The following is a 27,959-nucleotide window of genomic DNA, read 5'->3' on the forward strand; positions in this document are numbered from 1 at the left end:
CTCAGGTCATGATCTCATGGTTCATGAGTTCGAGCCCTGCATTGGGCTCTGTGCTGACTGCAGAGCCTACTTTAGAATCTCTCTCTCTCTCTCTCTCTCTCTCTCTCTCTCTCTCTCTCTTTCTCTCTCTCTCCTCCCCCCTCCACTACCTGCTCATGCACTCTCTCTTTCAAAATAAATAAACTTCTAAAAAATAAAAAATAAAAGTTTGAATCAATTTCTAAATCTCCTGTAAGATTATTGTCTTCTTGAATATATCTAGACTTCTCAAGACAAGTATTTTTTCCAAGTTTTTATTTAAAGTCCAGCTGGTTAGGGGCGCCTGGGTGGCTCAGTCGGTTAAGCGTCCGACTTCAACTCAGGTCACCATCTCGCAGTCCGTGAGTTCGAGCCCCGCGTCAGGCTCTGGGCTGATGGCTCAGAGCCTGGAGACTGCTTCCGATTCTGTGTCTCCCTCTCTCTCTGCCCCTCCCCCGTTCATGCTCTGTCTCTCTCTGTCTCAAAAATAAATAAATGTTAAAAAAAAATTTAAATTCCAGCTGGTTAACATACAGTGCAACATTAGTTTCAGGTGTAGAATTTAGTGAGTCATCGCTTTGTATGTAAGTTGTATGTAACAACTGGGTGTTGTATGTACACCCGGTGCTCTTCACAAGTACCCTCCTTAATGCCCATCACCTGTTTAACCCATCCCGATACCTACCTCCCCCCAGTAGCCATCAGTTTGTTCTCTATAGTTAAGAGTCTGTTTCAGGACAAGTATTTTAGTCATAACTACGTAATATGATTAGGTTAACAAAGGTGATTTTATGATTATTGACAGAGTAACTGATTAAATCCACCATTTTATGATCCAGGTTTTATTTTTTCCAACACATTTCAGGAAAAAAATTCTCCTTTTGTAATCTTTGGGTTATTTTATGGTATTACATATTGCATCAGTTGGGTAGTAAGCATTAGTCAACAAAACGAATGATTCTGGATATTCTGAAAAGAGAGCATTTAACTGGATAAAAAAGTGTTGAGATAATTAAGTGGATAAAAAAGAAATGAAGTCACCCAGAGCTTAGTAAAAGCAGGAAAATCGACTCCCCTTTCTTCTGGTGAGTGTCTCACTTGTCGCTGCTCTTCTAATATCATGTGGGATGATTTAATATCAAGGTGAGCAAGGCAGGAACTTGTCAGACATGTGTTCCCTAGAACTGTGATGCAAACACAGAAGAAACATCATTTGAATGATGCTGGAGCAAACAGGGACACACTAATGCCTGGTAAAATGTTTTAAGCTGGGGATGCTAGAACTGACCAGTCTCCTAGACTCCATTGTTGTCCGATGTTGCTGGACAGACACTGCCAGACAATAAATTGAAACAGAAAGAACACTATTTCTCCTTCCTCTTAACTTTCAGCACTCCAAGACTACCTCCCTTAGGCAAAGCTAGCCAGAAGCCAAATGGAAAGAGTGTGTGAATAGAAGATTATAAGGGTTATTGTTTCCATAAATCATACAGTATTAAAGAAGAACAGAAATGGGGTTTCTGAATTCACAATCATAAGAAATATCTGCTCAAACATTACACAAAACATTTGGAGAACATGGTGTTTCTTAACAGCTTCACAAACTAGAATTCCAACTGTATACTTTTCCATTTGTTATTGTTACAGAAATCCAAGGCACTTAATACCATTACTTTTTAAAAGTTATAATTTGATTTCTGGCTTGTTATTATACTATTTTTTGAACAATGATGTAATTCTGAAAGCTACTGAAATGTATTTTCTTTGAAAAGTATTTAAATATTGATGGGAAATTAGGAAAATTGCTTTCACAAACATTTTATGAAATCCTACTTCATAATCTATAAAATCCTGCTCTATATGATACTTTGTGACAGGATCTATAAAGACATGCTTTTAACTGTAATGCTTCAGGCTATTACTACCCAAGAAAAATGTAGTAACATTTACAGTAAAACATATTTTATTCTTTTTTACTTGCTCATGAAAAATTAAATGTGTCATTCTTTAAATTATTGATACAAATAATATTGGATATTTTGTACTAATTTATTTATTTCTGCATTCTTAGGAAAAAAAGTACCAAAATACCAGTTGAAATTGAGCAATATTAATAGAATAAATAAACCATAAATTCACTTTAATTTGTATATGTATTGAATGGACTAGATGTTCATGTAAATCTATCTTGTAGGACTATTGTTCTCAGTAAATGTTAGTTACACACAGAACATGAAAACTCTGACGAGCACTGTTTGAAGAAAGTTTAATGATGCTGGTCAATAGGGGACCCTTTTTTCAAATATGAGTACATGAAGGAGATGACCTACTCAGTTTTCTAATGTTTTCCTCATTGTTCAACATACAAAACACAGACACAGCACAGTTAGGCTACAGAGATCCAGAAGGCAGTAGCATCATGGGGCTATGGTCATTAACCAGTAACATGGGCAGCCAGAATTTCAGAATGCATGCTGGAGAGAACAATTTCCTATAGAAGTCAATGAGTGAAAACATTGAGCATCAAGATTCTGTTTGTTATCATTACAAAATATCAGTGACTTCCAGCAATTAGGAAAAAGAGCCAGGCAAAGGGGTACCAAGTAAATATCATTCAAAATAGAAAAAACCCAAGACTTCACTGTAAGAGGATATTTTTCCTGGGCTACTAGGAAAATTCTACTTAGTGTTCCTTAATACAGGAACATTGTAGGAAATACAGATTTGTATCAGAATCAACTGTGTTTTCATTATAGGAACTGATAAAAGAGAATTCACAGTTCTCACGAATGCTACTATTAGATGTAATCCCAAATTAAATAATCATCTAGTTTCCTTACATACGCAGATTTATATTGGCTCTGATATTTTTTTTAACTTGAACTTATTTCTATATAAATGTGTCCAATATATAAATAAAATGGTTAACTTAATTTTTACAGGTATCTACATTTTGTACAGCTTCATGGCAAATGATGGAAACAAAATAGTTTTACTTAACAAATCTTTATCACTTATGCTTAAATTATTCAAGTTTCTGTTGTGTTTTGTATCAACAGTGTTTCTTACTATAAGAATTATAAGGTAAAAATTCAACATGTACTAACAGAGGAGAGATTACAGATGATTTTAAATTAGTATCATTACCAGATATGATTACCCTAATCATACCCAAGTCCTTGAGGGAAGTGAGTCCTTACCTCAACTTAACCTTACCTATTCATAAAATTAAATCCAGTAATATATTCTTTTACAAAAAAATAGACTAAAATGACAATTTTTTGTATCAAACTTATTGAGGAGATGGGGTGAAACATACCAGGAAATGGAAGCAGACACAGGAAGAATAGAGATAATAATAATGTCAGGTGATGAGAGTTTAAATAAAAAACAATAATAAAAATAAAAAGAATATTATATAGCATATTATATATACAATGTATATATAATAAATACAATGATGAGAAAATGTATGATAAAAATATATGATAATAAACCACAATGCTCATAGGGTATGAGTTAACACATAAATTAAAAATAATTAGAAATGTAGGGATATCTTGATAAAATATATATTTATGTAAAGTACATGTCACTATATCTCTCTCAAAACTATGCTGATTTCAAAATGATGGCAAACATACTACTACCAATAATTAGGGTGAAAAATAATTGTGCAAAGCATTTAAGAAAGTGATCAAATGACACACAGAGAACCTTACGATATTTGAATTCAGTATAAACTTAGTATCAAAATGAAACAAAATTTTCACATAAAAGGAATGTTTTCTAGTTTTGATACTAAATTTATACTGAATTCAAATATCATTATTGAGTTTTTCTGGCTAAAACTTCAGTTTTTTGCATTGTTTATTCATGGATGTGATTTATTTTTATATAAGAATTTTATTTTTATGTGAAAAAGTTTCTTGATTATATACTAAATGTACACTGATAGGGTTTCAAATATTGTAATGTCTTGTGTATTTTAATGTCTTGTGTAATGTCTTGAGAGGAATGTCTTATTCCTCTCCTAAATGCTTTGTCCTTGGTTGGAAAGACAATATTATAAATACATACATTCTCAGAAAACTTCTATTCATTAAATTAAACTACAGTGAAGATACCCTAAGAGTTATCATTGTTATTTTTATTTTTCTGAATTCTGTAAAATAATTTTAAATTTCTTCTGAAAGAACTAATTTTTTAAAGTAGTCAAGAAAAGAATGCTAAAATATAACAATGATGGGGGAATAGCTCATCAGAGGAACATTCTATGGACTCACTGTAATTAAATCAATGTAGTGCTGGAATGGCATAGAAGGAGATTAATAATGTAGTAGATACCAATATATAGGAGATTAATTAAAATATGATAAATTGAAGTGAGATATATTATTTAATTAATGTTTCTAGCATATTTTGGTATCCATTTGAGTGTTTAAAAAGAGAGACAGTCACCTATGTAATGAACAAAAGTCAGATAGGATTAGTCTTAAAAATATATGCATACCTTAACGAATATGAATAAAAGTACATATACATTCTAGAATTAGAAGATACATACCTTATAAAGATTTTAAACTCAGGAACTCTAAAAGAAGAGCCATTTATGTTTGAATAGGCACCAAAGACTCCATTCATAAATGTAATTATAAAAAATAATAAAATATTTAGCAGATGTTATTGAAACATATTTCTAATAGGCAAAGATCTCCTATAATAGGTAAGCATAGAAAGAAATCTCTTGCACTTCAATATAAAAATGACTAAAAATTATGGTACATACAAGGCATGTAGAATTTAATAGACATTAAAAAATATGACAAAGAGTATTAATACATATTATGTAGGGATGTCCATCTTATGCTGTTGTGTGAGAATAAAAAATTTCAAGATGCTTGGAATTATGCAAAATGTGTTATTTTTTAAAAGAAATCATAACAGGGGAGCCTGGGTGGCTCAGTTGGTTAAGCGTCCGACTTCAGCTCAGGTCATGATCTCACGGTATATGAGTTCGAGCCCTGCGTCAGACTCTGCTCTGACAGCTCAGAGCCTGGAGCCTGTTTCAGTCCTGTGTTTCCCTCTCTTTCTACCCCTTTCTTGCTCATGCTCTGTCTCTCTTTCAAAAGTAGACATTTAAAAAATTTAAAGTAAATAAAAGAAATCATAACAGAAATTTGTTTCATATATACCTATGCCTGTATACCTATTTATAAGAGTTTATGTATCGGGGCGCCTGGGTGGCTCAGTCGGTTGAGCATCCGACATCGGCTCAGGTCATGATCTCATGGCTGGTGAGTTCCAGCCCTGAGTCGGGCTCTGTGATGACAGCTCAGAGCCTGGAGCCTGCTTCCGATTCTGTGTCTCCCTCTCTCTCTGCCCCTAACACACTTGCATTCTGTCTCTGTCTCTCTCAAAAATAAATAAAACATTTTAAAAAAAGAGTTTATGTATCTATAGGGTTATTTGAGTATAAAAATAAAATACCAAAAGATATACATTATGTTGTTAGAATAGGTGAGATGCTGTGATATTAAGTAATAATGAGGATGGAGAGGGGCCAAGAGAAAAATGAAAGTGGGGATGTAGAAATAAAAAAAAAATCATTAAAAATAAATAACTGTTTAAAGAAAGAATACAATTACACATAGGTAGATTCTTTATGTAAAACTAATTACAATGTAGATCATTGGAAAAAAAGACAAGGAGGCTATGCTTTAAGAGATATGTATATCGATATTCACACTGATATTGATCTGTTTAACTTTGAAAAAAATCGAGACTTGGATGGGAAATGCATGGTGATCATGCCACCGAAATCACCCCTCCACATGCATCATGACTGTCCTCTTCCAGAGAGGTTCTCTGGCCTGCTGAATTCAGAAGTAGCCCCAAATCCTTCTCCGCATAAAGCTTCAGGTAACCATTAACAATCTACAGTTTTCACTCCTCTCAGACCTTTTAGATCCAGGCAGTTCTGCCCCAACTAGCTCAGTTCTCTGAAGCAATCTGATATGATGAGTGTCAAGAGATAAATTGGCACAAAACCTAAGTTTACATCTCAAATCTATGATTTTTATGATTATTGTTAAATTTTAATAAAAATGGTACATCTAACCTTGGAAGCAATATTCCTCTTCCATATACTTTGTTACTCAGATCTGTACTATCTCACTCTGCCTTACAGATGTAAAAGTTAACTATTTGACATAGAATATATGCTTATTTATGGCCATTATCTAAGAGCACATTGCAAATACTCGGTGGGATTCTCATATTTAACTAGAGATCTGTAGCACTTTCTCTACCTTGATCATTTTATTTATGTGACTCATCACATCATCTTTTTCCCTCCTAATAGGCGTATTTGTCTTGTAGCCATTCTACAAAATTCACTGTGTGTTCATTATAGCACTTGATTAAAAGTATACAAACCTCCATTAATCCTACTGAGCCCTGTAGAACTGTGCAGTGTTCTACATCATTAGTTTAGGTCACAATCTCAAATTTTTATGACTCAAGGTAAACTCCAGGCTGTGAGAACCTGATGTGAGGAAGACAGTAAAAATTGAAGCAGCAATATAACAAGGAACATTAAAAGCATTAATGAACAAACATAACCCTAGAAACTTTTAAGAACCAGAAGTAGATCTCCATAAAGCAAAATGAAGAACCATTACAGTTAAAGACAAAGAATTTCCAGTGAATCTAGAATAGTATAAGTACCAGTAAACTCCTCTTTCAAAAGATTATTTGAGATTTTTTTTCAGCCTTAATAACTTCATGATAAAAAAGAAAATTATCTCACTTAATACCTCTTAAGGTCAGAAAGCTTTTTATTGTGGTTCATTTAAGTTTCAATATATGTCGTTTTTGAATCTGGATATCTAGGTACATGTGAAATATTTAACAGAACACATTTTAGTATTTGAATAATTTGATAGATAAAAACCAGAACTGCATTTTTGAGTTCTGACTTGATATTTCTTCAACTATAATGTAAACCATGTAAACAGCAGGCAAAGCAAGTAAATACATAATTGTAATCCTACAAAACTGACTAAATCTTGACTTGCTAAACCTTAAGTTGAAACACAAATAAAATGCAGAAGTCTCCAGGATTGAACACCTATAAAACTAGTATTTTCTGAAGAAAAATCAGAATAAGCATAACTTAAAAATCAGAATCAGCATAACTTACTGAGAAGCTGTTAAATTCAAGAGTTTTTGGAGCTTTGTTTTGTTTTGTTTTGTTTTGTGTTATAAGTAAGATGACCTGGGACATTTTATTTTTTGAAATAATTATTTATTGGTCAAAAATTGGTTTTACTAAATTGGCTAACTTTGCTTCCTTTAGAAATACAGTTTTAAAACATATTCTTCTAAAACTAAAATGGCATATATCCCATCATTGAAAGCCAAAAAAATTATTTTTTAATTTTGATTATCTGAACATTGAAAAACAACATCAAACAAGAAGTAATATTTGGAACTATTCATATATCTTATCAGATTCTTAACTATCACTAATACTATCACTGGAGTTTTCTAAGAAATATATATACTTTTTCAATATTGCTTAATTTTTATTTTTGTATAAAAATTGCCTGAAATTTTCTTTGAGAATTGTAAGATAAATCTATTAACTTATGAAGTTAATCTATTAATCCTAATTTATTTAATAATTTATTAAGGTTAATATATTAACTACTAAACTATTTTATTTTTAATTGAAAAAACACACTCTTACACTGAGACACCTAGTAGATTAGCAAATTCAACTAACTCAAGGATTTTTGAGAGAGAGAGAGAGAGAGAGAGAGAGAGAGAGAATCCTAAACAGCCTCAACACTGTCAGCACAGAGCCTGATGTGGGCTAGATCTCACAAACTGTGAGATCATGAACTGAGCCAAAATCAAGAGTTGGATGCTTAAGCAACTGAGCCATCCAAATGCCCCAGATCAAGGATGTTTTAATTATAATTTATTTTATATATTAAAACCTAAATTTATAGGTTTCAGCCCAAGTAGTTTCATTAACCCTGTCTTTAGGCTTCCACTGAAGATATCTGACTTTGATATGCATTTTTATAAGCTACATATAATAAAACAAGTTGATTTCTTTTGAATGAGATAATAAAGCAACTTAGGCTTCTGAATTCCATCTCATTCCATTATTACATAGAAATTTAAATACAACTAAAAGTTGAAATTTCTATCAATAGATTCTTCCTACAATTTAAGATATTTCAAAGTACAATTATGAAATTCAAAAGTAAATCTTGAAGATAATTTTGAAGCTCTCATCTTAGTTTTTTTCTTCCATTTCTCCCTTTCTTTTAAAGAAACATAATTCACTTTCAACCTGCTTATGACTTTATTGTCAGTAAATATTGTCTGTTACATATTGTTTCTTGACTACTCTGGTTGATAGCTTTCAACTGACTTTTTTTTAATCACAATAAGTATTAGAAAGCGTATTTACAAAATTATTTTAGAACTTTGTAGAATATTTAAACTTGTTTTTAAAAGTTTAGAATCTTAAGAATCAAAGATTCTAAAATTTTTTAATTCAATTGGTATCAGGCAAGAAAGAACATGACCACAGAGCTTCTATTTCATTGCTATACATCACAGCTTAGATGGATTTTAAATATATATATTTCATACCAGTTTCAAGAGTATATATTTTTTAATTTAGTAAGAATATTGTTTATATCATGATGTTGTGTTCCACTGAAATTTGTTTTCATATTATGATTATAAGCATAAATAATTCATCTTCACTTTTTTAAATTTAGAATTTACTACAATAGTCATTTGATCTATTAAGAAAGTCATATGTTGATGTTTCTTCAGAAAATTTGCATCTTATGATTTCCATATAGTCAATAAAACTACTATGCCCTCAGATTGGGTGTCAAATGAATAGTTTGCACAAGTTACACAATCATATCTCTCACTTACAAAAGCAGAAATTCAATACTCATGTTTCCACTGACATACAATTTATGTATTTTTTGAGCCTATAGCTGTAAAATGTTTCATTTTAATTTTTGTTAATGTTTATTTATTTTTGAGAGAGAGAGAGAGAGAGAGAGAGAGAGAGAGAGAGAGAGAGAAAAGGGAAGAAAGACAGGGAGACACATAATCTGAAGCAGGCTCTAGGCTATGAGCTGTCAGCACAGAGCCTGATGTGGGCTCGGATTCATAACTACAACATCATGACCTGAGCTGAAGTTAAATGCTCAACTGACTGAGCCACTCAGGACCCCCAGGATGTTTCATTTTAAAATTAAAAAGAAAAAGAACCTCTTGGTTTTGGCTCAGTTCATGGTCTCACGGTTGGTGAGATCGAGTCCCCCATCTGCTCTCAGTGCAGAGTCTGCTTAGGATTCTCTCTCTCCCTCTCAATCTGCCCCTCCTCCACTCATGCTCATGTATGAACATGCACCCTCACTTTCTCTCTTTCTCAAAATAAATAAACATTGGAAAAAAGATTCTCTCTCTCTCCCTCTACCCCTCCCCCACTCACGCTCTCTCAAAAAAAAAGAAAAAGAATATCACAAATGATAAAAATACATTGTATAAATTTATGTGATGCTATAAATTATGCTATTACCATAACGAGAGTATCCAGACCACTCTGTACAATCTAGACTAAGACAACTCATGTTCTATTTCCAATACATGTTTTACATGCACTGGACCTGTAATCTCACCTATTTCCCTCCAACTTCTATATCTGCTGGCCTGGCTTTATATAAGATATGGGTTGTCCTGTGACATGAGCTGTACGACTCAATGGCTGATAGAGCATGTGTCACGCAGAGCAGCATTAAATACTTCCTTGAAAGCGAGATAATTCATTATGTTGCATCTCACAGAATGTGAGTATGCTGAAGTGAAAATGCTGTCACATGCATCTCAGTCACTGCTAAAGGAGAGTCTGACAGAAGCCAAAGTATAAAAAGGAAGCTTAAGAAGCTCATCCCGGCTTTATTCATGCAAATAAAAATTATAATGATAGAGATAATATGAAAAATCTGGGACTGAATATAAAACAAATGGAATTTAAAGACAACATATGTAAAACATAATTGTTCCAGACTAATAAGAATATGTAATCACCCTGATTATAAGCAATATGCTGATAAACACACGAAACAAAAAGTATATTTCCCAACTCCCAGAAGTATGTATCCTACCTTTGGAAACAGCACACTAACTATACAAACTGACCAAAAAACACATAAAACACATAGCAATTAGAATTAAGAATGTAATTAGTAACACCCATCTAACAGAATACACCAGAGTGAAAATCAACTGTTTTTAGAAATTTCACTATATTAAAATTACTTCAAAAACTATCAAATAATTAATAAAAATGTGATAGTTCAGTATGGAAGAAGTACATTTGATGTAATCTGTATTATTGGTGAGATTTTTACAATTTCACGTGTTTCTAAGCACAAAATAACTGTGTCCTCATGGATGTATTTATCCTCTGCAGTGTTACTGACAAAACAGAGTGGGAATCTTAGCTGCAACCAGAAAATCAGTATCATTTTTATATAGAAACTTAAGTGAAAAAAGTGTCTTTAAAATAAAGTGAATGAAAATGTTAAACCATAATTTGATTGTCATCTAAATATTTTCCCTTTTATTTTGAGCCTGAAAGAATTGAACGGGCTTTCTGAGAAGAGAGCCATATATATTTCAGTGATCTTCAATTCTTCTTCCCTTTAGAGGAAATTTAAGTTAAGAACTGAAAACTAGGTCTAAAGAAAAACCCTATCCGTGTATCATTTTTGTCACTTTTACATTTCCTTTATGTCATTATTTAATTTATATGTAACTGAACTCTTCTCACAGTCAGATTTCCAAGCTATAGTGAGGAGAGTACAATCATTTTCATAAAATATACCTACTGGGTCTTTGAGATCGAATCTTGAATGCACGATAAATACAGGTGTTTACAATTTCATTGGGATTGACATTTTCTACATTGAAACTTAATGAATGGAGGAATTTTTACTTCACAATTGCACACTGGCAATCTTATCCAATGAAGCAATTTAATAGCAAAAATATGTATTGAGATTATATACTGTTAAAGGAATCACACTCTGAATAATACTAAAGCTATGTGATTCTCAATGAGATACTTAATGAGGAGGAAAGATTTATATGCACTAGTTAGAAAAACTATAATAAAAATATTCTGTAGAGACTAGAAATGATGAGTAAAGATAAATTAAGAATAAGATAGTAATATTTATTTTTATTCATTAATTATAGGTTACTTGCTTATAACTTCTAGAAATCTTACTATTTAGGGGAGAAAGAACATGTTTTAAATCACATCCATATAATTCAATTGTCTTAATTTCAAAGCTCTTTGGAAAAGATATTATGTTCTCACTATGGGATAACATCAGTGTTTTATGTCAGTTAGACTCCCTACCTCCTCCAACATACATTTTAAGTTAAATTATCTAGGAAATCATAATATGCTACATAAAACAGAATATATGGTAAAATATCATAGTTCCTACAATCTGATAAGAGATCTTCAATGACTACATGAATCCTGAAGTAATAGTGAAATTAAAAAGAATAAACTATTGAAAAAATAAATTCTAAACAATTTTAAAATAACTTTAATAAAGTTGATTCATTTTAATATTCTTGGACTATTTTATTTTGCCCAATAAAAATGAGAACTTTGATCAACTATTAATAAGACACAATCTGTATTTTGTGAAGTAAAGGTGTTGCTACAAGTCAATTTTAAGTCTAAAGCAGGAAAAATAATATACACAGTAAAAAAGATAATAGTTTTTTGAAAATCATATAACCATTACCAAGCTTCTACACTGATTAACTCATGGATAATTATACTTTAACTTCATTCCTACACATTCCTTCTCCTGGATCATTTTGAAGCCTCTTCCAGACATCATATTATTTTATACATAAATAATTTAATATATATCCTTAAAATACAACAGTTCATGTAAAGCAGAAACATACAGCTTTTAAGTCTATAAAAACCTGTAATGAAACTCCTTAATATCATCAAATAAATATCAAATTACCCTGATTGATCCTAATTTCTATTTCTGTCCATTTGCTTGAATTATGATCCAAGCAAAATTTACAAATTGCACTCTTAAGTCACTTAATCTCCTCTTTTGCTTTTATTACCCTTTCAACTTTATTGTTCTAGAAATTGGGTCATTTGTCCTATGGTTCTCACAATCTAGATTTTACTCCTGGTATCCCATTTTAACATTTAATATTCCCCTTGGTTTACTGTGCTTTAGAAAGTTTGCTAGTTATATCTAGAAGCTTATTCAGGTAGACTGGATTTATCAAAACTCCTATAGGTGACTGCGTGTCTCAGTCAGCTAAGCATTCAGCTCTTGGTTTCGACTCAGGTCATGATTTCACAATTTGTGAGTTTGAGCCCCATGTTGGGGGTCTTTGCTGACAGTGTGGAGCCTGCTTGGGATTCTCTCTACCTCTCTCTCTCTCTGTCTCTCAAATAAATAAATAAACATTAAAAAATTAAAAACAAACTATTATAGATGTTGATTATTATCTAATTATTCTGTGTATGATGTTAATTAACCACTATTTATGATTATTCCATAGATCCACTATGTAATTGGGGCTTTGCAAATTCTGATAGTCTATCATTTATTTATTCATTAGTTTGGATATTTCTATGAGACACTTTTCATTCTCTATTGTTGGTGACACTATGGTACATTTTAAAAAGAAAAGGCAAAAAAAAATCCTGAATGTTTTCCTGTTGAATATTCAACCAATATGCAACCAAAGTGAATTGGTTCTCTAACATCCTCCAAATGTGATAAAAAATGTTTTAAAATTATTATTATTATTAACAATTTGTCTATCTTGACATATTTGGTGTGTGTTGATCCAATAAGGTTGTTCTTTCTGGTGATCAAGTATTTCTTCAAGTTCACTTCTGAATCATTTTGATATGACACATGTAGTCATTGATAGATTTCTTGCCTTTGCATAGAAAAGAATATTCTAAGCTCATTTTACACCAAACCAAGAATGGTCCATTTATCCTGGTTCCTTTTAATGGGAGTTTATTTAGAAACTATGATTGGGATACTAGAGTTACTCATTGTTCCTGGTTATTCATTTTTCTACATTATTTTAGTAGAGAGAAGTAAAAAATTTACACTTATCAGATATTCCAGCAATCATACTCCTTGGAATTTACCCAAATTATTTGAAAATTTGTGTTCACACAAAACCTGTATGTAAATGTTTATAACAACTTTATTCATAATTGCCAAAACATAAAAACAACTAAGATGCCCTTCCATATGTGAATGGATAAACTGTAGTATATCCATACATTAAAATATTATTCATTGATAAAAATAAATGAGCTACTGAGGCGTGGAAAGACCCAGAGGAAACTCAAATGCGCATTGTTAAGTGAAAGAAGCCAAACTGAAAAAGGTACATACTGTATGATTTCAACTACATAACATTCTGGAAAGGCAAAGCTATGAAGACAGTAAAAAGATTAGGGGTTGCCAGTGGTTTAAGGGGAAAGAGGATGAGTAGATGAAGCACAGATGATTTTTATGGCAGTGAAACTATTCTGTATGATTCTCTAATGGTAGCTCCATGCATGTCATCATACTTTTGCCAAGAATCATAGCCTGTGCAACAAAGAGTGAACCTTGCTGTGAACTTTTAATGCAAGATGTGAATAGAGCATCTGAGGGGGGGTGGGGAACAGGCATGTAGGCATGTGGGAATGCTCTGTATTGTCTGTTGAGTTTTTCTGTAAACCTAAAACTAAAAATAGTGCTTTATTTTAAAATATATGTGTACATACACACACACACAAATATATTTAATTTTTGTATGATATGGGAATAGATTTGAATTAGTGGTCTGCCTTTATGCCTGGACACTTGGAAGTCTTACATTTTAAAATACATGGGAACTGTATTAGGGCCATCAAAATTAGCTCTCATTAGTAAAATGGTTATATGTAAAGGGTGAGATTAACTATTAAGAATCTTTTAAAGCAAAATGTTAGAGAAAGTCCACATGATGGCATTGTTATATTTCTGTTTTAAAAATAGACCTAAAATACCTGACTATTTCATAAACTAAAAACCTCAGAAATTGAGACCCATGGAAAATAAGTACACTTTTCATCATTTAACACCACTCTCCTGTTTTAAAATTGCAATTAAAGTTAGGCTTTCAGGTTCCAAGTCTAATAAAACTTACCAAATTATGTTAATAGCACTTCATTGAAATGGTATCAGCCCATGTATACAATCTTACAACAGTTCTCCTATATCACCAATGGAATATCATCTCTAGACTTACTTGTTTTGTTTTAGAAGATTTTATAAACATTGTTCTCCATCAGTTGTAACATTTAAGTAACGAGAACAGCCCTTCTAAAGACTTCTACACATTTCAACTATCTGGAGACTTAAATATATTTTCTGAATCACATCCTTAATGATACTGACTTCTTCATTCAAGAGAGAGCCAAGTCCAGCAGTATCTACCAGTCCATAAATGTAAAGATACATCAGTAGAAATCACTTGAAGCATATATAAATAGAAAAAGAAAGATTTAAAATATAATAAAAGAAATAAAAAACAGAGAAAATAGCATCCAAGATCTTTGAGACTACCTCAAATAGTGCACTACACATATAATTAGATTTCATAACAAAATTCTATATACAGAAATATAGACTGGACATAACACCAATCACAGATCCAAGAGACTCAGAGAATAGCAAAGAGTGTAAGTACTAGAATAAAGTAAGAAAACAGGAGCGTCTAGGTGGCTCAGTCGGTGAAGCGTCTGACTCTTGCTTTCGGCTCAGGTCATTTTCCTACGGTTCCTGAGATCGAGCCCCATGTTGGCAAGTCTGCTTGGGATTCTCTCCTTCCCTTTCTGCCAGGTTTCTCTCTCTCTCTCTCTCTCTCTCTCTCTCTCTCTCAAAATAAACATTAAAAAATAAGAAAACAATCATATTCTATTAAACTGTTGAAACCAAACCAAATACGATAGAAAATCTATCAAAAAATCAAAATAAACAAAACACTCTACCTATAAGGGCACAAAAACAAAATTATCAGAAACCATGTGAGCAAGAAAACATTGGACAACATCTTAAAAGTCTTGAAGTGGAAAAGAAGAGGTTAACTCAGAATTCTGTTTCCTATAATCACATCCTTTAAAAATGAAGAGGAAATGGGGTGCCTGGGTGGCTCAGTCGGTTGGGCGTCCAACTTTGGCTCATGTCGTGATCTCATAGTCCATGGGTTCGAGCCCTGCATCTGGCTCTGTGCTGGCAGCTCAGAGCCTGGAGCCTACTTCGGATTCTGTGTCTCCCTCTCTCTCTGCCCCTAACCCACTCACATTCTGTTTCTGTCTCTCTCAAAAATAAACATTAAAAAGAATTTAAATTTAAAAAAATTAAGAGGCAATAACATCTGCTCAGAACAAAAACTTAGGCTCCACACAATGGGATTCTGTACAGTAAAGAACTTAAGCCTAATTCTATCATCTGTAACAACATGGATGAATGATACAGATACTGAGTGATAGAATCCAACAGAAAATAATACTACGATATGATTGCTTACATAGGAAGTTCAAAAAAATCAAAATGAATCTGTGTGTAAAAGTGACAATAGAAGAGGAGCTTACTGGCAGAGGGCATAGGTTAGGCTTCTAGGGTGCTCATCACTTTGTATTTCTTGAATGGGCTTAATTACCCACCAATTGCATGCATGTTCCATACCTTGATTTAATACAGTAACATATATTGTTTTAAACATTTAAAAAATTGTAATAACATTTCAATGTATTTTTTTCCATTTCTGTAATCAACATTGCTTTCTGTATACCAAAAAGCCTTTCTTTACAAAACATGCGCAGGTATGTGCATGCGTGCTTTGAAGAAATGTATATTTCTATCAATATTTCAGTATGGGTTTTTTTCAGTTGTAAAGTCTTTGGCTGTGGGCATGTCAGGAAAAAGTGCTTTTTATTATTCTTGAATGGATCTTCCTTTGTGCATAAAATAGAATGTTGACTGTCATTTTTTTCACAGTAGTTTCAAGTCCTTATTACGTTCACTTCTGTCTCCTGCAGTTACTAATGAACAATATAATAATAATTGGATTTTCATTCTTGTGAAGGTTACCTGTATTTTCAATCTGGTACCTTTTAAATTACTTTGTACTCTTATTTTTGATGTACTGAAGTTACATTTTAATTTGTTTTGAAATGGAAATAGATATCTTAAAAATAATCCTTTTATTTTCTAGGTGAATTGGTAAATTTATCATTAATTCAGTTTTAAAACTAGTGTTTATTTCATATATAGTATTGTAAAATTTTGCTTACCATGTATTTAACATTTTAGATGGTTTTCTTTAACATCACACATTTGTGTTTTGTTTCATTATTGTAAAATTTCTCAGTGTTTATAATGATTTGATCTTCATATTTTTTAAAATCACATCTATGTAAATTTTTATTTGCAGACTCGTTTTCTGTAGGATGTTTGGGAAATTTATGCACTACCCTTCTCCTTTTAAAAAAATTCTCTTTTAGACCATTATGTTTGCACGTATACACACACATCACTTCTGCTTCCGTGTGTGTGTGTGTGTGTGTGTGTGTGTGTTGTCTCATTCATCAGGCGCACACTCTTTAGCAAGAATTGGGGGAAATTAGAAGCTTCCATGTCATGAACATATTTACAACAATACAAAGTCAGACATATAGTCAGCGATTGGCTTAACTGAGTTCTTCATCACTATTAAGAATGTATATACATTCTTCCAACTCACTGGGTAATCAGTTTCTATAAAATACACCTTTAGGTAGAAACTTTGGCTGTTTTTCTCCACCTTCTTTCTTTGAAAGGAAAGGCCCAACACTACTCCTGGTTCCAGTTATCAAACTGATTCTCCCATGTTGAGTTTAGGAGTTTAATTCCTGTGACTGTTGGAGTCAGACTTATCCCTACAGTTGTCAGTTCTCATAGGTAGGATACTGAAGTGGCTTCAACTGGCTTATCATTTGGTGTTTTAGTACTCTTAAGCATAGACAATTTAATTTTTAGTATAATTCATAAACAACATTTCGTACAAGGAAATACATTGTGTGTTTACACCAATCTTCTCATCTTTACTATTCTAGGCCCCTGGCCAACCAGCAATACTCTACTGTTCCTTAATCTGAATATATTTTTACTTGAGTACTTTTATTTCCAAACAAGCTAGACAGCTAGATGTACTGCCCAAAGCTTTGCTCAGTGTGAGGGTTTCTTGTACTCACTACCTTTTAGGGATATCCCTAAAAGGATATTAGTATTAGTAAGTATATAATCCTGGTTTGTACCAGGATATTTGGGTTTGTACCCAAATATCAAGTCAATCCATCATAGACTAGTCTCTGCTTTTTCGTTCATTCCCTAGTTGGTCAAAAGAGACACCCTTATGTGGTCAAAGGTAAAGTTGAAGGAGAAGTGACAATGGAGCTGATAGTCCTAGTGACATAAGTGCCTGCTTGTGTGTTAACTTAAAAGTACTGTTTCCAAACTACAACAGATTGATGCCGGAGGTGCCTGAGATCATGACTTGGTGAGTCAGGTTGAAATTAATGCTTGATGGACACTTTGGACCACATGATCACTCTTAATATCTTAAAGTCAAATGCTTCATTTCTACTAAGACCTAAAAGTACCAACAGAGCTATTTGTCAAATGGCAATTTATTATTGTAGAAATCAAAGCTTTGCTCCAGGTCTCTAATGTACATTTTTATTTTCCTTGGGAGATTTGCACAAATTTCTCATAATATTCTGCACCATCAAGATACTATGAATCCGTTACAGCTGAAAGACATACAGCCCAAGTGGCAGATATGCTTACCCACAGACAAGGACACTTTTGTATTATTGGTTTATTTCAAGATCTAAACCTTTCTGTGTCTCTTGGTAAATAGTAAGGATCTCTTCAAAAATGTGCAATGTGCTACCTCTACCAATGAAAGTTCAGCACCAAAAGTAGGAGGAAGCAAGAGACGTGGACCACACACCAGGGGAGTAGTGTGTTACCTAGCAAAGTGGATATTGCCTATACTGTGTCTAAGAAAAAGAAGGGCACAAGCCTTCAATAGAAAGGAGGAGCATTTTCATAGGTCAAGGAATATTTCATGGAAATCTGAAGTTTCAAAGTCTTTGAATTTATCCACCCAGATGATTCTTATATGTCTCGATTCTGCTGCTCCCAGTGTCAGCCCTGGCCTTGGCGTAGCAAAATTGTTAAGGTTGGAATTAAAACTTACATGAAATTCATCTACCCTTGATTAATTTTCATCCCTGATCCTGGACTCTGCAGCCTTTCTTGCCCTCTACTGCAGATGAAAATCACTTTATATGTTGCTGACGCAATCTCTGGTTTTCTCATTTAGCCTCAAGTGGCTGATTAATCACTGTCAGGCTTTATTGTCTTTCTTGAACCCATCAATTGCTCCCGGTAAGGGCCATACAATCTCATAGTCCTTTCTAATTAATTCCTGCTATGACCAGAAAACACACTTGGTATAATTTAATATTTTTAACTATATAATAGAATACCTGAAATAAAATAATTAGCGGATGTGCCTTCAGCAAACTGGATACTACAGAAGAAAAGATTGTTGAATTTGAAACCAAAGTAATAGAAACAGTATTAACTGAAGCATGGAGAAAAAGAACACAGCAGAAAAAAGTGGACAAAATGACAGTAACTAATAGAACAATTATAAGAAGTTTCATAAACTTTGAAATTGAGTTAGAAAGGGATAAGAAAGAGTAATGAATGCAGAAATAAATACTTGTAGACAATAAAAAGACTCATATTCAAATTAAAAAACAAATATAAAGCTACAGATTCAAGAACCACAACTAAAGCCAAATAAGATAAAGACAAAGGAAAACATACCTAGACATATCAGAATTAAATTCCTCACTTCGCAAAATAAAAGTCTAAATAAGAGATGGCAGAAGGCAGCACCAATTTCATATAATAAAATTGTGAGTGGCACTGTTTCCTTTTAGTCCTTGGACATGTATACAGTAATTCTAATTACAGAACATACAATTATACCACAATTGTAACATATTTATAGATCTTTGACTACTAATTCCAATATATGTGTCAGGTCTAGGTCTGTTTATACTGACTTGAGCTTGTCCCCCATGCAAATCACATTTTCCTCCTTCTCATAGTCTGACAAGTTTTGTTTGTTTGCTGATGTTTGGTGCCACATTGTTGAAAGATTAGATTATGTTTTTGAGTTAATGGATTATGTTGGGTTTTTTTTTTCCCAAAAGTGTTATGCTATGTTTAACAGGCAGTTAATTTACTGGCTTTTTATTTTGATCCTGTCAAGGTTTAGTTTTACAATTCATAAGCATGGGTCTAGCATAGGCCTGATTGTATGGCCAGTACAGCTCTACTTCGAAGAATTGACCCTAGTGTAGTCTTAACTGAGTTTGATGTTCTGTCCAATCCAAATAATCAGAAATCTAACTGTGGAACCTGAGAAATTTCTATTAAATACATAACTTACTTAGTTTAAGGGCAAATGCTTAAGGAACACCCATCCATATTTCTTTGGCTGTAACTTTCTTACCTTAACTGAGTTTAATTTTAAAGATAGCTATTCAATGTTTTCTAAGTCTGAATTGTAATATGGTATAATTTCTTTTAACTACTCTGTTAAATTCAGGTAAGTAGAAATGATCTTGTGAGGAGCCCAAATTGTAATTGGTAAAATGCAACTATATTTTATTGTCTACTTGTCCACAATATGAACCACATTTCTACATGTGTGTAATGTGGTATGTGTTCTGTAATGTGGACTCAAACACTCAGATGCTGTGATAGGCTTAAAAATGGTCCCCTAAAAAATTTCATCCCCAATCCCCAGACTTTTAATTGTTACCTAATATGGCAAAGATATTGCAGGTGTGATTGAGTTAGATGCCATCTTGAGATGGCAATATTATCTTGGATGATTTGTTGGTGCTCTAAATGCCATAAAAAATGTCCTTTTAAGAGAGAGGCAGAGAGATATTTGACACAGACAGAAGAGGAGGAGACAATATGAACACAGAAACAGAGATTAGAGTAATGTAGCCACAAGTCAAGGGTTGCCAGCAGCCACCAGAAGTTGGAAAAGTCAACCTGCACAAGTATTCCCTGGAGTCTCTTGAGGGAGCACAGCTCTGCTGACACTTGATTTTGGCCCAGTGATACTGATTTCCTGACTTCTGACTTTCAGAACTGTGAGAGAAAAAGTTTCTGTTGTTTTATTTTTTTAATCATCTGTTTTATTTATTATTTATTTATTTATTTATTTATTTTTATTTTAGAGAGACAAAGAGAGAAAGTGCGAGAGAGGAGCAGAGGGAAAAGAGAAAATCTTTTTTCTCCATACTCAGCACGGAGCCTGACATGGGCTTAATCCAACAACCCTGGGATCATGACAGGAGCTGAAATCAAGAGTCAGATGCTCAATTGACTGAGCTACCCAGGTGCCTCAATTTTTGTTGTTTCGAATCATGAATCTTATCCTCATTTGTTAGAGCAGAGACAGGAAACTAATGCAGACCCTTTCATTTTACACTTGATTTGAAATTTGGTGTCCATAAGGAACATGGGAATGCTGGTAGTGTTCTCTCCTACCATGAGGCCTCTCATTTTCAAGAACTGCAGAAGCAGAATGGCAGCAATGGTGTATAAATCTCATTCCTACCAATATTGGTATCTCCCCAGGATTTTTTCCTAGTAAGGATTTAAATATGTTTTTGATTCCAACCTGCATTATATTTTTCTAACCATATCTTAGGCCTGTTTTTCCCCCTCAACATTTGTGAACTCCCTAAGTCATTTAATTAAAATTTCTACTGTTTCATTAGCCAATGTTAATTTTTGTTGGCAGGCATAGTGATCTATTCATCTCAAGGCCACTGAAGACAAGCCTCATTTGTAAAGTCTCTTCCTTTGGGGCACCTGGTTGGCTCAGTCAGTTAAGCATCTGACTTCGGCTTAGGTCATGATCTCACAGGTCATGGGTTCAAGCCCCACGTGGGGCTCTGTGCTGACTGCTCAGAGCCTGGAGCCTGTTTCAGATTCTGTGTCTCCCTTTCTCTCTGCCCCTCCCCTGTTCATGCTCTGTGTCTGTCTCAAAAATAAATAAACATTAAAAAATAAATACAAGTAAATCCTCTTGCTTATTAAACCTACCAGCTACCAATTTGGAGTGGTCTGCATCTTTGGTCTCTTTTTGCTCTCCTCATAAGGAGGCCAATTTCAGATTATAGGTTGGCAGCTCCCAAGGAGTTTGCAAATCAATAGTGGGGGAAGCAAAGAAAACAGAACATTCAAGAACGATGGGAATGATGCAAAAGATAAAACAAGTGAAACACAGGGAATTTTTTAGGCTGCTGAAATAAGTTACGGTGGATCCAGGACACTGCATTTGCAAAACAAATGGAAATTTATTGCATAAAGAGTGATCCCTAATGTTTGCAACTGAAAAAAAAAATCCTTTAGAAAGTTGTGGGATTCCAGGAGTGAAGGTAGACTGTGACAACAGAATCTAACTTAATTATAATGTGGGAAATAACCTCACTAAAGTGGGTGGGGGAAATGTGTGGACTTAAGTAACTTGGACAATGAATGGTGATCATAGACTAAAGCAAAAGAACTGAACCTAAGTACCATACTCTTGTTGGTAATTTTTTTTTCTTTTTCATGGAGCTACAGGTTGATAATTCTAAAACTGTTATGCATGAACACTCGAATTGAACAATTAAGTGATCAATGGAGGAGACTAGGGGGGCCAGATTTTTCACTCTTGGAATGAAAGTTTATATATAAGCAAAAAAGCCTGGTAGAATAGTACATGTTTTAATGGGATAGAGATGGAGGTGTCAATATAAACTCACATTTAGCTTAATATAGACAGAAAGGGATACACAGAGGTATATTTACAGATATGTGTATATACACTGTGTACCATGCATATGTGTATTTGCTTCTATTCTCAGTTTAGAGGACTTAGAAGACAGGTCATCCCAGTAGGAATGAATGTATCTAGAATCCAGATCTTCTAATACCATTCTTCAATATAAGTAACCAAGACTTCTTGGAGAAATAGCTGATTCTAGGAGGAAAGCAGGGGAAAAACAAGATGACCCTGAAGTATCTTATAGAGCTAGAGTGTAAATAAATGGCAATTAAAAACACAACACATATGTCAAAGGGATACAGGAAACAAATGAAAGTTCTTTCAGTGGTGAAAGCTGGAATGATTTGAACATAAAAATAAACAAAGTATCATTGGATTATAACCTAAGGTATAAAATAAGTATCTATGATTCCATGCTGATATAAATAAATGATTGAAAAAAATAAGCAAATAGAACATGATAGAGAACTCTCTCATTTAGGGTATTTCCAAATAATTCATGTAGATTATATGCACTCAAAGAGGGAGGATGTAAATTCCTACTCCTTATGTGCAACTTGTGCACAGTGACTTCTTTCTAAAGAGTAAAATATGAAGAGGAGCATGACAGTAAATTTACAGTAGAGAAATCTAGCAACACTATCTCATCCAGGTGATCACGGTTAACATCAACAGTGATAAGTCATGTTGATGGTGTGTACTTTTGATATGATATGATGAGAATTGCACTTTGCCTCTGTGATCTTCCTCCCCAAAAATCCATAACTCTTACTCTAATCATAAAAAAAAAAAACAAACAAACAAAAAAAAACACCTCAGACAAATTCAGAAGGGCATCCAACAAAATACCTGGCCAGTACTCCTCAAACAGTCAACATCGTCAATAACAAGGCAAGTGTGGGAAACTGTCACAGCCAAGAGGGGACCAAGGAAACATGTAATGTAATATCATACATAATACGTATGTAATATCATATTCTGGTTGGGATCTTGGAACATTAAAATGGACATTATATAAAAACTAAAGAAATCTGAATAATAGATGAATTTTAGCCAAAGATCATGTATCAGTTCATTAATTGTGATAAGTATACCATTCTAATGTAAGATGTTAATAAAAGGGCAAACTGGTTACGGGGTATATGAGAACTCTCATTACTATTTTAAAGACTTTTATGTAACTCTAAAACTATTCTAAAATGGAGAGCTTACTTAACATTTAAACTACCAGGGGTGCCTGGGTGGCTTAGTTAGTTAAGCATCTGACTCTTGATTTCAACTCAGGTCGTGATCTCATGATATGGGCTCTGTGCTGATAGTGCATAGCCTACCTGGGATTCTCCTTCTCCTTCTCTCTCTGTCCCTGCCCCTCTCTCTTTCTCTCTCTCAAAACAAATAAATAAACTTAAAACAATGAAACTATGTTTAGGTATATTGGAAAAAAATACAATGATCCCAGGACAGCAAATACATTTTTTTTTTCATTTAGGTTATTTCAGAAAAAAAAAAAAAATGACTACAGCATTAAGGATTTAAATAGGAAGAATAAACACTGAAGGCTAAAAGACATAGGTGATACCAGTTATTTCACTTGAAATAAGAGAAAATGATTATATATGAATGAATCCCTGATACCTCTGTTGGCAGGAGTTGGTACAGCAGGAGGAAACACATTAATTATCTTATATTTTATATTGTTTGTTCTAATTGTTTTTTCAAATAAATTGTGAGTGGTACCTGTAGGTACACTGAAGTGTCTCAAAGCTAGTTGTTTTTTTAAGTTTATTTATTTATTTTAAGAGAGAGAAAGAGAGAGAGAAAGAGCATGAGTGGGAGAGAGACAGAGAGAGAAGGAAGGAGAGAATCTGTGCCTGCAGCCAGGAGCCCTATGTTGGACTCGATCTCACAAACCACGAGATCATGACCTGAGCCAAAATCAAGAGTCGGATGCTTAATGGATTCAGCCACCTAGCCTCTCAAAGCTACTTTTCTATTCCAATACATTTCTACTTATAAGTAGAGTAATTTAATAATTATAAGAATCACATAGAACTTTAATCTACAGGCTGTAAAACAGAAAATTAAAGTATATTCTCTCTTCCCACTCTTAAAATGCTATCCAGAAAAACAAAATACTTGGTTTGTGTGAACGTTGTGGTTCATAAAAATGAATCTGAATATTGTCAGCAAAATATCTATTCAAAGCACTTTAAAATTATCTAAAAATAGGTAAGACCTGTGAACAACAGGTTTTATGTCAAAATAAGTCATTTTTGATGAAATACATATGAATTAAAGTAAAATAATCTCTTTTGTAACTTAGAGCATTGATAAATATTTTAAAACTAGGTATGTGAGTAAAAAGACATAAAGAAAAATGCATATTCATGTGTTGATTCCATTAATATAAATTGCCAAAAGCTTTTTGGAAATTAATTTTGCAATTCATAGTCAGGACCTTAAATACCTTTTATCAGTCAGAGACTAGCCAATAAAACAGGAACCGTACTAATATTTAAAATAATAGATTGATAATAAGGAATTGTTTACAGAGGCAAGAAGTCTAAAAAATAAAAACAAAAAAACACAGAGCCAGAGAATATGAGTGTGGGAAACATTATCAACATAAGGACAGGAAAACAAAAGGGGAGAGGTTGGGTTTCCAGAAATCAGGAGGTTAAAAGGTTGAATAAGGGTTTTTTTGCAATTATAATTCAGATATTTGAGGAATGGATCACCTACATATTCTTGTATCTCAGGACTTCAGAAGAGTACTGTGGAATGCTCTTGCTCAGATCTGTCAAGAATGAATAGTTGATGGGGGGTGGGGGAGAGAGGAAAGTGGGTGATGGGCATTGAGGAGGGCACCTGTTGGGATGATCACTGGGTGTTGTATGGAAACCAATTTGACAATAAATTTCATATATGTGTGTGTGTGTGTGTGTATACACACACACACACGTATGTGTATACACACACACACATATATACACACACACATATATACACACACACACACATATATATATATATATATATATATATATATATATATATATAGGTGTCAATGGAACCGCTTCAGGGACTGTCAGAAGAATCTGGCTCAACCTGCTGGTGCTGGGATGAAATTTTAATTCAGCTAGGTGATTCTGGCAAGAATATAGGGAAAGATGTCATTCTCCTTCCTGTCTTCCTAAGTTTCTTCTAGTGTCTCCTAATGGAAAAATGCAATAAGAATCAAACTGACAAGGATGTATGAGTAATATATTTTGCTGAGTGCCAACTTTACATCACAGAGTATAAGAGGTGGATTTGGTGTTTATAGACAATAATTGTACATAAATTTGTATCTAAAAGTTTATTATTAATGGTATATAAACAGGCAAAATGGGGACCTGTATTTATTATGATAGTTATAATGGAAACAACCCAAATGTTCATCCGCCATAACATGCATAGACAAACATAAAAATGTAAGAATAATATAAAACCAAGTTTCCATACATTAAAGGTTTTTTTTTCTTTAGTTCTCCGGTATTTCCTGTGTGCCATGGTCGTTCCTTCCACAGATCTTTCAGAGTTGGTCTTTTGAAGGGAAACAGAAAGTTGTGTTGAACCCCTTGGAAATAAGATTCCAAATACCATATGAACATATATTACTTAGATTATAAAATGTGTAACACTTGGAAAAGTCAAATATGACTGGGGACAGAATATCTAAGAGACATGCCAAGAGCACAAAATGTCCTAGTAGACAAGATTTATTTATTTATATATTTTTAACTGTATTTATTTATTTTGAGAGAGACAGGGACAGCGTGAGTGGAGAGGGGCAGAGAGAGGGAGGCAGAGAATCCTAAGTAGGCTCATGCTGCCAGTGCAGAGCCCGACCTGGGTTTCAATCTCACGAAACCGCAAGATCTTGACCTGAATAGAAACCAAGAGTCGGATGCTTAACCAACTACAACACGTAGGCACCTCTATTTATTTTTATTTTTAACACTTGATTATAAGACAGATATGTATAAAAATGTAAATTAATTCTGTGGAAGAGATCAGAGATTTTGGTTTGTAAAGTACTTGATCGGAGGTGAATGTATATCACAAGAGTAGAAAAACATGAACAGAAGGGAGGGAAAAAGTAACACAATCCCTGGGTGCTCTCATATCAAGAAAGATAAAGTGATGCCAAAATAACATACTCACGAAATATATTGAAACTCGGATGAAGAACTAATCATATACCAAATTACATTCAAGTTAGTAATATCTTTAATTACATCAACAGATTTGGAAATTAATTAAAGTGGAAACCCAAGTATAACAACAAATTATTATGATCAAATTAAAAAAATACTATTGAATAGATAACCACGTAGGCATACTTATCTAAAACTGTAACACATTTCAGTACATAACAAAGGTCTCAAGGAAATGCTCTCTGAAGATAACACAGAGTGATGTTTCAAGACCTTAAAATGTACTGTTTGAAAGTATGGATAACAACATTCACTAGGAACTGCTCTTAGATTTTACTAATTAGCAAGTATTTTGACAGGTATTATGCTACCAAGTGTTTTGGGACACCCTTTGCTTTATGCTTCAGAAATTCTGTTCAGCATGATGAATTTAAATAGTATCCTTAACTTGCATGTTTTTTTCTTTTTCCTTTAAAGTACATCTCATAAATTAAAAGCAGTGGGTGTATTGTAAAATCTAATTAGTTTTCAAGCTTCCTGTCAGCTTTGTTTTTCTACTAGTAGTGAGAAAATATGCCATATATAAGATATTACTTCTCTTCAACTTTTGTAAAGAACATTACAAAACCCCTAGTATTTAAGCTGGAAAATTTAAAAAGTACATGGACTCTTTCAAGTCATTAGGGGAACATTTAGCGCAGCAGAGCAGTAATTCACTGAATTTCAAGCGCTGGTGGCTGAATGCAGTTAGTACAATATAATTTACACTCAGGGAGTAGCTCATACACCTGGAAGGATCTAAACCATTGACTACTTAATTGACATGATTTTTTAAAGAGAGATGGAGCACCCTAATATTTACGTGAAAGGAAAATTGGAATTAAATTACCTCTTCAAGGTCGGAGAAAAAATTAATTGCTGAAATAAGACTTGAAATTTTGTTTTCATTCTCTATGTTTCACTTAGAAAAAAAATCATTATTGTGGTGTGAACATATGTAAGTGTAATTCTGGACTTTGTTTAGGTTGCACTTTCAAAATATACAGGTTAATATAACATTTAGCCCTAAAATTATACAGTACATTTGTCATTTATAAAAGGGTCAAATAATAAAGTCAGCAAGTTATGCAAATACCACAGTCAAATTACCCTTGAACAAACTCTTTGGAGGTGCTACAAAAGAGACATGTATATTTCCTCTTAAGAATCCAACACCTAATCACGTTTGATATTAGAAAATATTATTCTTCTCTTGAAAACTAGGTAAAACGCTAGGCTTAATTTTAGGAACTGTGAAAAGTGAATCACTTATAACACTAGACTTATGCTCAGTGTGGTATGTTCAACTTTGAGGATCAAGTTAGGGAAGGGTGATCAGAAGAAAGCCATTCCAACTAGATTCCAAGGAGATGCAGGGCAAATGAAAGGTTTCACTTTTATCAGAGTGGCACCAAACTTTGCCATGAAAACAAAGGGGGAAACAATTGAGGTTTTACACATCTTAAAGCCTGAGTGTGTGCTGCAGTGACAGTATAAACTAGCTGGGAGCCACAGACATATATGGAGCCCACACTCACCCAGCAGCTATTTCCACAAGCCTTGACTGTGGACTCGCAAATCAGGTTAAGGAAAAGGTGAGAGACCTGACCGCCATCCTTTGTG

The 27,959-nt window shown here is 33.5% G+C and overlaps 1 long non-coding RNA gene across 1 annotated transcript; it reads right to left on the reverse strand.

Moving 5' to 3' along the window:
• Positions 1 to 859: 859 nt before the first annotated feature.
• Positions 860 to 27,959, reverse strand: LOC132693234 (uncharacterized). The gene is made up of 3 exons (XR_009616669.3): positions 27,875 to 27,959; positions 6,457 to 6,565; positions 860 to 1,202 (listed from the first exon to the last, which is right to left on the reverse strand). It is a non-coding gene; the product is annotated as an uncharacterized LOC132693234 (long non-coding RNA).

This window comes from Panthera onca, chromosome B1, assembly GCF_046562875.1.
Source record: "Panthera onca isolate mPanOnc1 chromosome B1, mPanOnc1 haplotype 2, whole genome shotgun sequence".
Lineage (NCBI taxonomy): Eukaryota > Metazoa > Chordata > Mammalia > Carnivora > Felidae > Panthera > Panthera onca.